The sequence below is a fragment of the Oryctolagus cuniculus genome, chromosome X, assembly GCF_964237555.1.
Source record: "Oryctolagus cuniculus chromosome X, mOryCun1.1, whole genome shotgun sequence".
Taxonomy (NCBI): domain Eukaryota; kingdom Metazoa; phylum Chordata; class Mammalia; order Lagomorpha; family Leporidae; genus Oryctolagus; species Oryctolagus cuniculus.
This window is the reverse complement of record NC_091453.1, coordinates 116,558,280-116,573,739: the sequence shown is the minus strand read 5'-3', so window position 1 is coordinate 116,573,739 and position 15,460 is coordinate 116,558,280. Positions and strand designations below refer to the sequence as shown.

Below are 15,460 nucleotides of genomic sequence, written 5' to 3'. Positions count from 1 at the left end.
CGGATCAGCGCGGTGCGCCGGCAGCAGTACGCCAGCCGCGGTGGCCATTGGAGGGTGAACCAAAAGGAAGACCTTTCTCTCTATCTCTCTCTTTCACTGTCCACTCTGCCTGTCAAAAATAAATAAATAAATAAATAAAAATAAAAATAAAATGAACAAACTGAGATACAGAGAAATTAAGTAAATAAATTGCAAAGATATTATATGAACCCAAGAATTTTGGCTCCAAAAATCATAATTTTTCACACAGAATCAATCTTAAAATGAAAGAATGTACAGAGGTTGTGTTTTAGAGTCTTTGTTCTTTTGATTGAGCAGACACTCATAGCATTTCAAATGATGTTGGAAGCTCTGTCTATAAACACATATACTATTGTTTTTTGAAACTTAGCAATCAAAGAGAGAAGACATCCATTTTCTTCCATTTTCTATGCCCCATTCCACAAAGATCAGGAAATTATCAAGGTTTTTTGTTTGTTTTGATGATGCTAAAGATTTGCTATTTAGCGCATGCAGTTTTTCTGTGAAATGCATTAAGAACCTAGATACCCTAAGCTAAAATTTCTTTATTTTTTTTTTGACAGGCAGAGTGGACAGTGAGAGAGAGACAGAGAGAAAGGTCTTCCTTTTGCCGTTGGTTCACCCTCCAATGGCCGCCACGGCTGGCGCGCTGCGGCCGGCGCACCGCCTCATTTTTTGCAGAGATTTTACTTAATTTAAAACAATTTTAAATGATTTATTTTATCTATTTGAAAGGCATAGTGGCAGAGAAGGATAGCTAAGACCTGGAACCAACCTAAATGCCCATCAACGATAGACTGGATAAAGAAATTATGGGATATGTACTCTTTAGAATACTATACCGCAGTAAGAAACAACGAAATCCAGTCATTTGCAACAAAATGGAGGAATCTGGAACACATCATGCTGAGTGAAGTAAGCCAGTCCCAAAGGGACAAATACCATATGTTCTCCCTGATCGGTGACGACTGACTGAACACCAAGAGGGAAACCTGTTGGAGTGAGGTGGACACTATGGGAAATGGTGGCTTGATCAGCATAGCCCTGACTGTTAATGAACAACTAAATACATTATCCCTCTTAGTAGTTTTTTTATCTGTTCTACTTAATATGACTGGTTTAGATCTGTAATTGATGCACAGTTATTCTTAAGTGTTGAAAATTAACTGAAATGTGATCCCTGTTGAACATGGTGGTGGGAATGGGAGAGGGAAGAGATGTATAATTTGGGACATGCTCAGGCTGACTTGCCCCAAGTGGTGGAGTTGGAAGCATACCAGGGGATTCCAATTCAATCCCATCGAGGTGGCATGTACCAATGCCATCTCACTGTTCCAGGTGATCAGTTTCAGTTCACAGTTGGTCATGGTGAAGGGACTGGGAGTCAAAGGGAGCACATAGACAAGTCTAGTACCTGCTAACGCTAACTGATGGAGTAAATAAAGGGGAGAGTGATCCAACATGGGAAGTGAGATACTCAGCAGACTCATAGAATGGCAGATGTCCTAAATAGCACTCTGGCCTCAGAATCAGCCCTAAAGGCATTTGGAGCTGGCTGAAAAGCTCATGAGAGTATTTCAGGCATGGAAAGCCAAGACACTCTGGCAAAAGATCTCTGTGAGTGAGATCCCAGTGGAAAGAACAGGTCTTCAAAGAAGGAGGTGCCTTTCTCTGAAGGGAGGAGAGAACCTCCACTTTGACTATGACCTTGTCTAAACAAGATAAGAGTCGGAGAACTCAGAGGGCTTCCATAGCCTTGGAAACTCATGACTGGAGCATAGGGAGATTACTGATGCCATAGACAGGAGTGTCAATTGGTAAAGTCAACAACAGGAGTCACTGTGCACTTACTCCTCATGTAGGATCTCTGTCCTTAATGTGCTGTGCATTGAGATTTAATGCTATAACGAGTACTCAAACAATATATTTCACTTTGTGTTTCTATGGGGGTGCAAACTGTTGAAATCTTTACTTAATGCATACTAAACTGATCCTCTGTAAAAAAAAAAAAAAAAGAAAAAAAAAAAGAAATTATCAATTCCCAACTTGACTCTCACTGGGATTAAACATGACAATAGGTCTGCTCTGATTTCATCATCATTTAAAAAAAATCATCTATTATTTTTCACTTTATGTTTCTGTGTGGGAGCAAACTGTTGAAATCCATACTTAATGTATACTAAGCTGATCTTCTGTATATTAAGATAATCGAAAATGAATCTTGATGTGAATGGAAGGGGGGAGGGAGTGGGAAAGGGGAGGGTTGTGGGTGGGAGGGACGGTATGGGGGGGAAGCTATTGTAATCCATAAGTCGTACTTTGGAAAATTATATACATTAAATAAAAGTTTAAAAAAAAAAGACACAGAAAGATCTTCCATCTGCTAGTTCACTCCCCAAATACAGGCAACAGTCAGGGCTGAGCAGAGCCAAAACCAGAAGCCAACAGTCAGCAACTGCATTCGGGTCCCTCATGTGGGTGGCAGGAACCAAAGTACTTCAGCTATCATATGACTGCTGCATCCCAGATGCATTACTAGGAATCTGGATCAGAAGAGTAGAGGAGTGGAAACTTAAGCTTGCCACTCTGATGTGGGAGGCAGGCATTCCCCAAGGGATAGCTTAACCTACTGCAGCACAACCCTGAGAATTTTAAAATTTATTTACTTAAATATATTTGAAAGCCAGAGACAGAAATGGAGATAAAGACAGAGAGGCAGACAGATGGACAGAAAGAGTTCTCTCATTCACTGGTTCACTCCTCAAATGTTTGAAGCAGTGGAGGCTGGGCCAGGCCAAAGCCAGGAGTCTGGAACTCAATCCTGGACTCCCACGTGGGTAGCAGGGACTCAAGTACTTGAGTCATCATCTGCTGCCTCCCGGAGTGTACATCATCAGGAAGCTGGAATCAGAAAAAGAGCTGGGACTCAAACCCAAGCACTCTGGGGAAGCAAGCATCACAAGCACCCGTTTTAACTGCTATGCAAAACATCTACTCTGTCGCTGAGATTTTATTCATACCATCTTCTTAAGCATCTGAATATCCTGTGAACATTTAATTTTTGAAAACCCACTTTTTTCTCATATAAAGCTCCATTTTTCCATCTCCTCTAAAATGAAGTTTTTATGGATGAATTGCAATTGTATTAAATATAGCACCACGAAAAGTCCATCATTTGCACTGCTCTTTAATACTTCATCAATTAGCAGGTATTTTTAAGATTGGTTACTTATTTATTATTCAGTATGTCTCCTATTTCCTTTTACACTAATGAGCTGAGATATTACCGTGTAGGTTTTTCATTTACTGGTTGATTTTGAACAGAATGCAAGAAAGAGGGGAAAAAAAGAAAAGTCAGAGCAGGAGTTTTTAACAAGCTCTTCTTTCTCCTCATAAAAATGATTAAACTGCTGATGTTGTAATAAAAGGACAGAAAATGTCTCCAGGAAACCCAGTTAGCAGTTTAGCAAGCTCATTGCTTATTTTTCATGAGAATGTTCTGAAACTTCCTTTTCCAGCACATGAAAGAAGCCCTTTGGCCTTCCTTTCTTTGATCAGGTATAGGAGTTTTATAACTCTAAAGCAACCACACTTCAACTTCTTTCTACCAGGCTTACCCCTTCTTTCCTGGCCTATTTTCTGCACTTTTATAGGTCAATACTTAACCTATCAACTAGAATTATTTCAACTCTAAAGAGAAGGCTGGGTTTTTTAGTGCTTCTCCTTAAACCTTTCTCTCTCACCATACATTTGGAGAGACCAGCTATAACATTCTCAGTTGTGGATTAATCATGAAAGTATTTTCTGTTGGATTATTGGGTGATTAACTATTCTATGTAAAGGAACAAAGGAATTACATTTTATTTCTTTTACTATTGTTATGGTATATTTATAAGGTTTGATTAAAATACCTCTTTAAAAATCAGCTAATTTATGTGTATGTGTCTAAAATGTTATACCTGAAAAAGTTTATGTTGTGTTACTTGGTGTAGCAAGAATTAAAGGGTCTGATTTTGTAGCTGATAAACAAATACCAAGGAACATTTCTAAATGACAAAAGTATGAGCATAGGCTGATGGAAAAATATGATGCCCAAGAATAATCACATTAAAGGATAATTTACAACAGATCAGTCAGGAAAGTATCAATACTATTCTATTATTCCCAGATATTGTACTAAATAATCCAACAACATGAGTATTGTGTCAATAATCTGTTTACTTGTCTTCTTCACTCACTGGCCAAAAAGTTCCATGAGGAAAAGCATTTGATCTGTATGTGTCTAAATGCATATGTATGTCATAGTAAAGTTTCTACATACATTAATTACATGAAAAAATATAAAACTCAATAATACATAATTAACAATCTTACAAATAATTCCTGAATGAAGTATTAAACAGCAATACAAACAATGAAACTTTCAAGGTGCTATTATTTAGTATAATTAACACTATCTCTTTTTATAAGTCAGGCCTTATAAGTGTAATTTTATGAAATTACAATAAGTATATTAAAAGTAGACGAATTAAAGATCCAGAACAAGAGACAAGATGATTGCAGGAAGCCACCAGAAAGAAAGGTATTGAACAAACACAAAAATGCTTTTGATCTTGATACAGTAATTGGTACCAAAATAAGCCTTCCCTGTGTAAGACTGGACAAAATAAATAAAGCAATAATTTTTAGACTTTGGATAACAGACAGCTCTATGATTGAGGACAAATACTCAAGAACAGTACAGAGGACTTGAATCAAAGCAAAGAATAGAAGTCTCATTGGGGTCATTGTGGTGTAGCAGGTAAAGTTGCTGCCTCTGATGCCTACATCCCACATTGTTCCTGGTTTCTGGCCCAGATGCTCCACTCTCAATCTAGCTCCCTGCTATTGGCTTAAGAAAGCAGTGGAGGATGGCCTCTGCCTCCCATGTTGGAGACCAAGATGAAGCTCCTGGCTTTCGCCTGGCTCAGCCCTGGCCCTTAACGGCCATCTGCAGAGTGAATAAGTGGATAGAAGATCTCTCTCTCTCTCTCTCTCTCTCTCTCTATATATATATATATATATACACATACATATATACATATATATGTAACTTTGCCTTTCAAATAAATAAATAAATAAATCTTTTTTAAGAAGTCCCATTGAACTGATAAGGCAAAAATGAGAGTTTAGGGAGCTTGAAATGCCTGGAATGTGCAGGCTTGTGTATTGCAAGTAAAGAAGCTGCACAGAGGTAGGACACCCTGGGTTCTGAAGACAGTTACTGCAATATTTCTTTTTATTTTTAAAAATGATTTATATTGGGGCCGGCGTTGTGGTAGTGGGTAAAGCCGCTGCCTGCAGTGCTGGCATCCCATATGGGGTTCAGTTCAAATCCCAGCTGCTCTACTGATCCAGCTCTCTGCTGTGGCCTGGGAAGGCAGTAGAATATGGGCAGGTCCTTGGGCCCCTGCATCCACATGGGAGACCCAGAAGAAGCTCTTGGCTCCTGGCTTCGGATCGGCACAGCTCCGGCTGTTGCAACCATCTGGGGAGTTAGCCAGCGGATGGAAGACCTCTCTCTCCCTGCATCTCCTTCTCTCTCTGTGTAACTCTTTCAGATAAATAAATAAATCTTTAAAATGATTTATATATGTATTTGGAACTCAAATTTACATAGAAAGGGAAAGAATTAGAGAGAGTGAAAGAGCGGGAGAGAGAGAGATCTTCCATCCAATGATTCACTTCTCCAGATGGCCAGGACTGAGCCAGGCCAATGCCAGGAGTCAGGAAGTTCATCAGAGTCTACCATGTAGTTGGCAGGAGCCCAAACACTTGAGCCATCCTCTGCTGCTTTCTCAGGCATTAGCAGGGAGTTGGATCATAAGTGGAGCAGCTAGGACAAGAATTGGTACATATATGGGATGCTGGCATCGCAGGGGGTGGTTTTCCTGCTTTGACAAAAGAGCTGCCCCACTACATGGTTTCTTTTTTTTTTTTTTTTTTTTTTTTTTTGACAGGCAGAGTGGACAGTGAGAGAGAGAGACAGAGAGAAAGGTCTTCCTTTTGCCGTTGGTTCACCCTCCAATGGCCGCCGCGGATCCGATGGCAGGAGCCAGGAGCCAGGTGCTTTTCCTGGTCTCCCATGGGGTGCAGGGCCCAAGCACCTGGGCCATCCTCCACTGCACTCCCTGGCCACAGCAGAGGGCTGGCCTGGAAGAGGGGCAACCGGGACAGAATCCGGCGCCCCGACTGGGACTAGAACCCGGTGTGCCGGCGCCGCTAGGCGGAGGATTAGCCTAGTGAGCCGCGGCGCCGGCCCCCACTACATGGTTTCTTGACTGACCTCTGCAAGTGTAGATGAGGGCCATGCTGCTTCCTAGACAGTAGCTGCTATGAGGTTGAAAATGGATACTAGAGATACTAGAGGTCACTCAGCTCTGGAAAACATTGAAAGGCAGAATTACCAAAGTATAAAGCCCTCATCATCACGTCAATAATATCCTGAGCACTGAGCAGAGAAACCATAAAGGCTATATTTTAAGATTAAGAACTATACTGTAAGGGTTGGTGTTATGGTCCAGCTGGTTCATCCACTGCTTGGGACACCCACATCACATATCTGAGTGCTGGTTTGATTGAGACCAAACTCTTCCATTTACCACCCACCTTCATAACCAATGCAACTGGGAAAGTATCCAATGATGGCTCAAATACTTGCATCCCTGCCACTCATGTGGGAGACTCCCATGGAGTTCCTGGTTCCTGGCTTTGGCCTGATCCAGCCCTGGCTGCTGTAGCTATTTGGAAAATGAACTGGCAAATGGAAGATGTCTCCCTCCTTTCTCTCTCTCTCTCTCTCTCTCTCTCTCTACTTCTACAATCTCCTTCCCCTCTGTCACTCTGCCTTTCAAATTAATTCATGGGGCTGGTGCTGTGGCACAGAGGGCTAATGCCCTGGCCTGACGCGCCAGAATCCCACATGGGCACCGGCTCAAGACCCGGCTGCTCCACTTCCAATCCAGCTCTCTGCTATGGACTGGGAAAGCAGTAGAATATGGCCCAAGTCCTTGGGCCACTGCACCCATGTGGGAGACCCTGAAGAAGCTCCTGGCTCCTGGCTTTGGATCAGCGCAGCACCAGCTGTTGCAGCCAATTAGGGAGTGAACCAGTGAATGGAAGACCTCTCTCTTTCTCTCTCTGCCTCTCCTCTCTCTGTGTAACTCTTTCAAATAAATAAATAAATATTTTTTTAAAAAAATTAGTTCATTAATTAATTCTGGATTTACTCTAACAGACGAAAACCAAACCCTGACAAAATTTTCTGAGAATATGATGTTTGGAAGCTGAGTTACACCAAGTAGAAGAAGCTTGGGAAATAATATGCAATTTTCATAGAATCTTACCTACTAAAATATAATCCTAAAATGTTACAATTTAAGACAATTTGCCAGTTATTGGAAATAAAACCTTTCCATATAAAGATGACTGAATCTAAAATGTTTTAAATGTGTCATAAATAGAATCAGCTACCAATTAAAAATAGTAGGAATGCAAAGAAATAGGAAAATGCAACACATAATCAAAGGGAGAAAAGTCTGGAGAAATTGACCCATTGATGATACAGACTTTGTATTTAGCACATAAATGTTATCTAGCAGCTATCAGAAAAACCTTGGAACAACTAAAGAAAATTTGTTAAAATGATTAAAGGAATGGTGTAGACATTTGGCATGTTGGTTAAGATGCTGCTTGGTACCCCTGAATCCCATACTGGGTGCTTTGGTTGGAGTCCCAGCTCTGCTCCAGAATCCAGCTTCTTGCTAATGCACATCCTGGGAAGCAGCAGTGATGGTTGCTTGGTCCATCCCTGCCTGTTGTGGGCATTTGGAAAGTGGTCTAGGCGATAGGAGATCTCTGTCTCTCTATCTCTTTCTTTGTCTCTCTGCCTTTTAAGTAAATAAAAAAATAAGCATTTAAAGCAAAACATGATATTAGTGAGTGAAAAGATAAAGAATCTTAGCACAGAAAGTGAAAATATAAAAACTCAATTTCTAGAAATAAAAAGTGCAATAATTAAAATAAATAATTTCTATGTGAGCTTAACATCAGATTGTGGATTGAAGATCGCAGAATAATGACACAGTGATTTGAACACAGAAAACAATATTATCCAATCTAAACATGGAGAAAAAGAGATTGACAAATACAAGCAGAACCTCAGAGACCTGAAAGATAAATCACTATTGTAACTGTAGATTCAGAAATAGGTGAAGCTCTATGGAAGTCAGTCTGGAGATTCCTCAGAAACCTGAAGATAACCCTACCGTTTGACCCAGCCATCCCACTCCTTGGAATTTACCCAAAGGAATTTAAATTGGCAAACAAAAAAGAGGTCTGCACCCTAATGTTTATTGCAGCTCAATTCACAATAGCTAAGACCTGGAACCGACCTAAATGCCCATCAACGATAGACTGGATAAAGAAATTATGGGATATGTACTCTTTAGAATACTATACCGCAGTAAGAAACAACGAAATCCAGTCATTTGCAACAAAATGGAGGAATCTGGAACACATCATGCTGAGTGAAGTAAGCCAGTCCCAAAGGGACAAATACCATATGTTCTCCCTGATCGGTGACAACTGACTGAACACCAAAAAGGAAACCTCCTGAAGTGAAATGGACACTATGGGAAACGGTGACTTGATCAGCATAGCCCTGACTGTTAATGAACAACTTAATACATTATCCCTCTTAGTAGTTTTTTTTGTCTGTTCTACTTAATATGACTGGTTTAATTCTGTAATTAATACACAGTTATTCTTAAGTGTTAAAAATTAACTGAAATGTGATCCCTGTTAAACATAAGAGTGGGAATAAGAGAGGGAAGAGATGTATAATTTGGGACATGCTCAAGATGACTTGCCCCAAATGATAGAGTTAAAAACATACCAGGGGATTCCAGTTCAATCCCATCAAGGTGGCATGTACCAATGCCATCTCACTATTCCAAGTGATCAATTTCAGTTCACAATTGATCATAATGAAAGGACTAAGAGTCAAAGGGAGCACATAAACAAGTCTAGTACCTGCTAACACTAACCGATGGAATAAATAAAGGGGAGAGTGATCCAACATGGGAAGTGAGACACTCAGCAGACTCATAGAATGGCAGATGTCCTAAATAGCACTCTGGCCTCAGAATCAGCCCTAAAGGCATTCCAATCTGGCTGAAAAGCCCATGAGAGTATTTCAGGCATGGAAAGCCAAGACACTCTGGCAAAAGATCTCTGTGAGTGAGATCCCAGTGGAAAGAACAGGTCTTCAAAGAAGGAGGTGCCTTTCTCTGAAGGGAGGAGAGAACCTCCACTTTGACTATGACCTTGTCTAAACAAGATAAGAATCAGAGAACTCAGAGGGCTTCCATAGCCTTGGAAACTCATGACTGGAGCATAGGGAGACTACTGATGCCATAGACAGGAGTGTCAATTGGTAAAGTCAACAACAGGAGTCACTGTGCACTTACTCCTCATGTAGGATCTCTGTCCTTAATGTGCTGTGTATTGAGATTTAATGCTATAACGAGTACTCAAACAATATATTTCACTTTGTGTTTCTATGGGGGTGCAAACTGTTGAAATCTTTACTTAATGTATACTAAACTGATCCTCTGTAAAAAAAAAAAAAAAGAAATTATCAACTCCCAACTTGACTCTCACTGGGATTAAACATGACAATAGGTCTGATCTGATTTCATTATCATTTAAAAAATCATCTATTATTTTTCACTTTATGTTTCTGTGTGGGAGCAAACTGTTGAAATCCTTACTTAATGTATACTAAGCTGATCTTCTGTATATTAAGATAATCGAAAATGAATCTTGATGTGAATGGAAGGGGAGAGGGAGTGGGAAAGGGGAGGGTTGTGGGTGGGAGGGACGGTATGTGGGGGAAGCCATTGTAATCCATAAATCGTACTTTGGAAATTTATATTCATTAAATAAAAGTAAAAAAAAAAGAAATAGGTGAGGCTAGTAACAAAGAAAAAATGTGTAACTAATGTTCAGGGACAGATGTTTAGCACATCCATTTGCAACATCAGAGTGCTGAGGTTCCAGCTCCTGACTCTAACTTCCCACCCTTGTAGACCCTAAGAAGCAGTGGTGATACTCAAGTAATTGGGTTCCTGCCATCCTCATGGGAGGCCTGGATCACATTCCCAGATTCTGGTCCTGGCCCTGGGTTGGTCTCTGCTGTTGCAGGCTTTTGGGGGGAGGGAACCAGATAATGGAACAGTTTCTCTCTCTCCCTCTCTCACACACACATACATGCACACACGTGCACATAAAAAAATTAAAATGAAGGAAAGTAATGGTCAAAATTTCCCCAAATATAACATATTGGATGTATCCGGGTTCTCAATACCTCCCAAACAATCAAAATAGATCACATTATAATCAAATTACTGAACCAAAATAAAGATAAAATCTCCAAGGCAGCCATAGTATAAAACACAATTACACAGAAGTAGCCATCATTAGAATTGATGATGGCTTCCCATTAAAAACTAGCTTGGCCAGCAGACTGTGAAGTATCATATTTAAAGTACTTGAAAGAAAAAATAAAATGTTTCCACCTGGCTATTTCCAACAAAATAGTCTTCAACAATGAAGATAAAATACTCATATACTTTACAATACATAAAACTGGTATAATTTGTAATCAGACTTGTAATAAAACAAATGTTGGGGGCAGGAATTTGACCTGGTAGTTAAATAATTGATTATGATGCCCATGTCCCATATTAGAGTGTTCAACTTAGTCTCCCAGTTTCTAGCTAGTGCACATCCTGAGAGGCAAGTAATTGAGTCCCTGCCACCCACCAGGGAGACTAGATTGAGTTCCCAGCTCTTAGCTCTGGCCCTGGCCCAGTTCCTGACTGACTGTCCTGGCCAAGGCTGTTGAAGGCATTTAGGGAGTGAATGAGCACGTAAGAGCTCTGTCTCTTTCTGTCTTTCTGTCTCTGCCTCTTAAAAAAAATCCTAGAGGACTCTCACCTGGCTAATGGGAAACTGTATCAGACGGGCTGAAGCTGGGGTCTGGGCCGTCAGTGAAAGCCTTAGATGGGAGATCTGTGGTTTCAAAGCCACTTGTTGGCAATCGGTTTGAGGCTCCACTAGCCTTACACAAAGCTGCCAGAAAGGCTTTGAGAACTGTCAATAGAGCTACAGAAAAGTCCAGGAAGATGAATGGACCCGTCAAACAAAAATAGTCAAGCTTTGCCAAAAAGATGACCAAGAAGAATGTTAAAGCAAAAACCTCTGTTCCTGTCTCAGATGACACCTATTCAGAAGTAGAAAAAATCTTTTAATTCAATCCTCTAGATTTGCAGAGTTTTGACCTGCATGAAGAGCACCAGGTAGCACAACTCCCCTTGAATGTAGTGCTCTCATGATCCTTGATAAGGAGAGAGAACTCAAAAAGCTGTTACAGCTGGGACCCTCTTTGCCTATAAAAATGTCTTCTCTTCCATGGGAATCTGATCGGTGTCATCTCCTTTAAGCATTCTTTCAGCCCTGTGTATTATGACATGGATATTTAAATACCTTACTGCTAGGTAGTTTCTGTGATTTGTATTAATAAAGCCTTTCTTTAATGGATATTTTTAAAAAGCAAGAAAGAAAACTCAAGGAAACCTACTTTTTACTCATTAAACCTGTTACAATGGGACAGATTGACAACATCAAATATTGTCAAGTGTGTGGAGCAACTAGATCACATATGCATGCTACTTAGAGTGTAAAATGATGCAACAATCATAGAAAACGGTTTGGCAGATGCATGTGAATTTAAATATACACTTATCTAATGACTTAGCTACTTCACTCCTGGATATTAATCCAAAAGAAATAAAACATATGCCCATACAAAGATTTTTACATAAATGTTCATGACAGCTTTGTTCATAATAGAACAAAAACTTGGAAACAACCCAAATGTCCATCAGTGAGTGAATGAATAAATTAATTGCAGAGTCTTACAATGAAATAGTACTCAGTGGTAAGAAGCAACATAAATAAACCTCAAAGTCCTTATCTTAAGTGAAAGAAACAAGATAGAATAGTGCATACTGGATGACTCTATTTTTAGCTCATATTAAACTAGCAATTCTATCATTGATAGAAATCAGCAGTTGTATAAGATGATAGGGTGCAGGCACTGATTGCAAAGTGTATGAGGGGACATTCTGGGTAATGAAAATGTTCTATATTGAGATTTCTGTACTGTTACATAGGATATACATTTGGCTGAATTTCTTAAACCATGCAGATATAATTATGTAAAAAGTATACATCAATAACTTTAACATCAAAAGTTTCTGAGCAACTGGTATGTTACTGTACAGGAAGAAAAGAAATAGATAAAAAGGAAAAGACCCTTGGTAAATACTGCTATGGTTTTTCTTCTCTGTTCCTTTAAGGTCACAGAGAGGAATAGAAAAGAAATTTAGAGATGTAGGCCAGGGAGGGAAAGACAAAAAGACTCATTTTGATAAGGAGCCTTTGAAAGTGTTCATGGGGCTTGCGGGGGGGCATAGCGGGAAAGCCGCCACCTGCAGTGCCAGCATCCCATATGGGTGCTGGTTCAAGTCCTGGCTGCTCCACTTCCGATCCAGCTCCCTGCTATGGCCTGGTAAAGCAGTAGAAGATGGCCCAAGTTCTTGGGCCCCTGCACCCACATGGAGACTTAGAAGAAGCTCCTGGCTCCTGGCTCCTGGCTCCAGATAGGGCACTATTCCTTCTGTTGCAGCCAATTGGAGAGTGAACCAGTGGATGGAAGATCTCTCTCTCTCTCTCTCTCTCTCTCTCTCTGCCTCTCCTTCTCCTGCTGTGTAACTCTGATTTTCAAATAAATAAATAAATCTTAAAAAAAGAACTGTATGGACGATTAAAAAAAAACAAGAAAGTCTTCATATATAGATAGGAGAAGAAGCTGTCTCACAATATATGGGCAAACAATCCAAGGATGACATGCAATTATAAGCAAGAAGCTGAATTATCTTCCCATGTAAGCACAAAATGGCAGAGTAAAAACATGGAGTAATTTAAGAATTCCTGGAAATATGTATACAGAGACTATAGCTGCAGTGACAGAGGATAAAAAGAGAAAGCTGTAAGAGAGGCTAAGAGATGAAGGACTGAATACCTCTGGGAAAGATTCCCTTTCTGTTTTACAGTTTTAAACTTATTTTCACATAATTTTGCCTTTGGCATTACAGTGCTGCACTCTGCCAATGCGGTATCCTGAGGAAGCTCTCAGGTCGCAATTTCTGATCCAAGAAAATACTGCCTTTGGCCTTCCTGAGCCATTCAGCTTCCAAGTTCTTTCTCCTTTCCCCATATACTTCCTGGCATGTACTCATCTCTGTGTCTCCAAATGTGTTTCTATCCACAGTCCACAAATGGCTTTCCCTCCTTCCATCCACTTTAACACTGCTTGTGTCCCAGCCCTCTTACTCAAGCTATAACAACTGCCTCACAACTGAATCCATTCTTTAACTCCACCCACCTTTTTTTTACATACCTCCCACATGCCTGCCATGAGGCTCAGCTTCATAGCCATGTAATCAGTGTAGTTGCAGAAGACTCTATGCTCAGAAAATCCCTGAACTGAGGGTTTAATTCTCTGAAGTTACAGTTTAACATTTTGAAAAGTATTTTCTCTTGAAAATTGTACTTTCTTTACAAAAAAGATTTATTTATTGGAAAATCAGAGTTACACCTTGGAGAGAGAGGGAGAAAGAGAGAGAGAAAGAGAGATATCTTCCATCTGTTGGCTCACTCTGCAGAAAGCTGCAATGGCCAGTGCTGGGGCAGGCCGAAATCAGGAGCCAGGAACTTCATTCCAGTGGGTGGCAGGGGCCCGAGTACTTGGGCCATCTTCTATTGCTTTCCTAGGGCATAGAAGAGAGCTGGATTAGACGTGCAGCATCCAGAACACAAACCAGCGCCCATATGGGATGCAGGCATCACTTGTGGTGGCTTTATCTACTATGCCACAACGCTGGCCCTGAAAAGTGTACTTTTAAGCTTGATTAAGTTATGAGTGACACTGGTGCACACTCTGGATGTTTGGATTCTTGGCTCATCTGCAGGCTTACTTTCTGACATATTTCCTAGGACATTTTCTCACCATGTTCTCTCCTACCCTCTGCCACCTTATGCCCTTCCTGGTATCCATTTCTGCTCTGGTGCTACTCTCCTCTGCTTCCAGCAGGAGCATAGGTAAAAGTATAAGGAGTGTTGAAGTTGGGCATACATGCCCATATCTCAGGGTGAGTCATGGTGGCAGCCATTCCCATCCCATGCTGACAGCATCCCAATGCCCAGTGGGTGGCCAGTCTCAGTCTGCAGCTTGCTGGAGATAAATCTCTTGCCCAACCACCTCCAATACAAATAGCAAACACATTGCAATACTTAGGTTTAAATGCCTTTTGGAGTCACTTGTAATCCTTTTTTCTTCCAGAGTGTAGTGCATAGATTCAGTAGCTAATGAGAGGAGCAACCTGGCAGTAGTCAGGCTTGAAGGAGTACATGGATATGCCTCATGTACAAACCCTGTCAGCCAGCTCCAAGTTTGAGGAGTATTTTCTATTTCTCTTTTCGATCTTTCCAAGTCTGGCTTGTGTTTCTCCCTTCTGTTCAACTCCAGGCACCCTTCAGGGATAGGCCACAAAGCATTAATTGTATACTTTTAGAGATTTTGCATACAAGTTAAAAGATGTGAAATATTCTTTGAATACTGGGCTGGCGTTAACCAAATGAAGATGAGTGATAATATTAATGGTAGTAATTTAAAAATTTTTACTTTTTCTTAGATTGACATTAAACAGAAAATATAAAACCACGTGACATTGTGAGAGAAAGACTACAAAAGGAAGAAAAAAGCCTCACACACCTTCAATTACGTGTTTTCTTTAATTTGAATAAGGGGACACACACAATACATAGTTAGCCATCTGTCATACTTGTATACCAAATACAGAAATAGATTTCTGAAATACAGAAAAAATATATTTCTCCTAATCAAGCACCTTCTACAACTCTCTATTACTTATGGGATAAGGTAAATAATAATCCTTAAATTGATTTTTAACTTCCCACATTATTACGGTGTTCAACAAAAGCATAGTTTATGTACAATTACCTGAATCCACATTGTATTTTGCTGTCTGCATTTTTCTCATGCCCATTTTCTTCTTATTTCTAACTATTAAGATTCCAGTTATCCATCAAAGTTCTGCAAATTTAGCTTTTCTCATCATCTATATATCAAAGTGATCTCTTTGTCTTTTGTATATTCACAAACACTCTATGATTAGACAGTTCAAGTAGAAAGGGCCTCAAAAATTGTCTGATCCAGTGAGATTGTCTATATTTTCGGTGCTCAGAATAT

The 15,460-nt window shown here is 40.2% G+C and overlaps 1 pseudogene; it reads left to right on the top strand.

Annotated features, from left to right (window-relative positions):
• LOC100338848 (securin-like) overlaps positions 1–11,606 on the top strand; it is a 137,298-nt pseudogene extending 125,692 nt beyond the window's left edge.
• Positions 11,607–15,460: the final 3,854 nt, after the last annotated feature.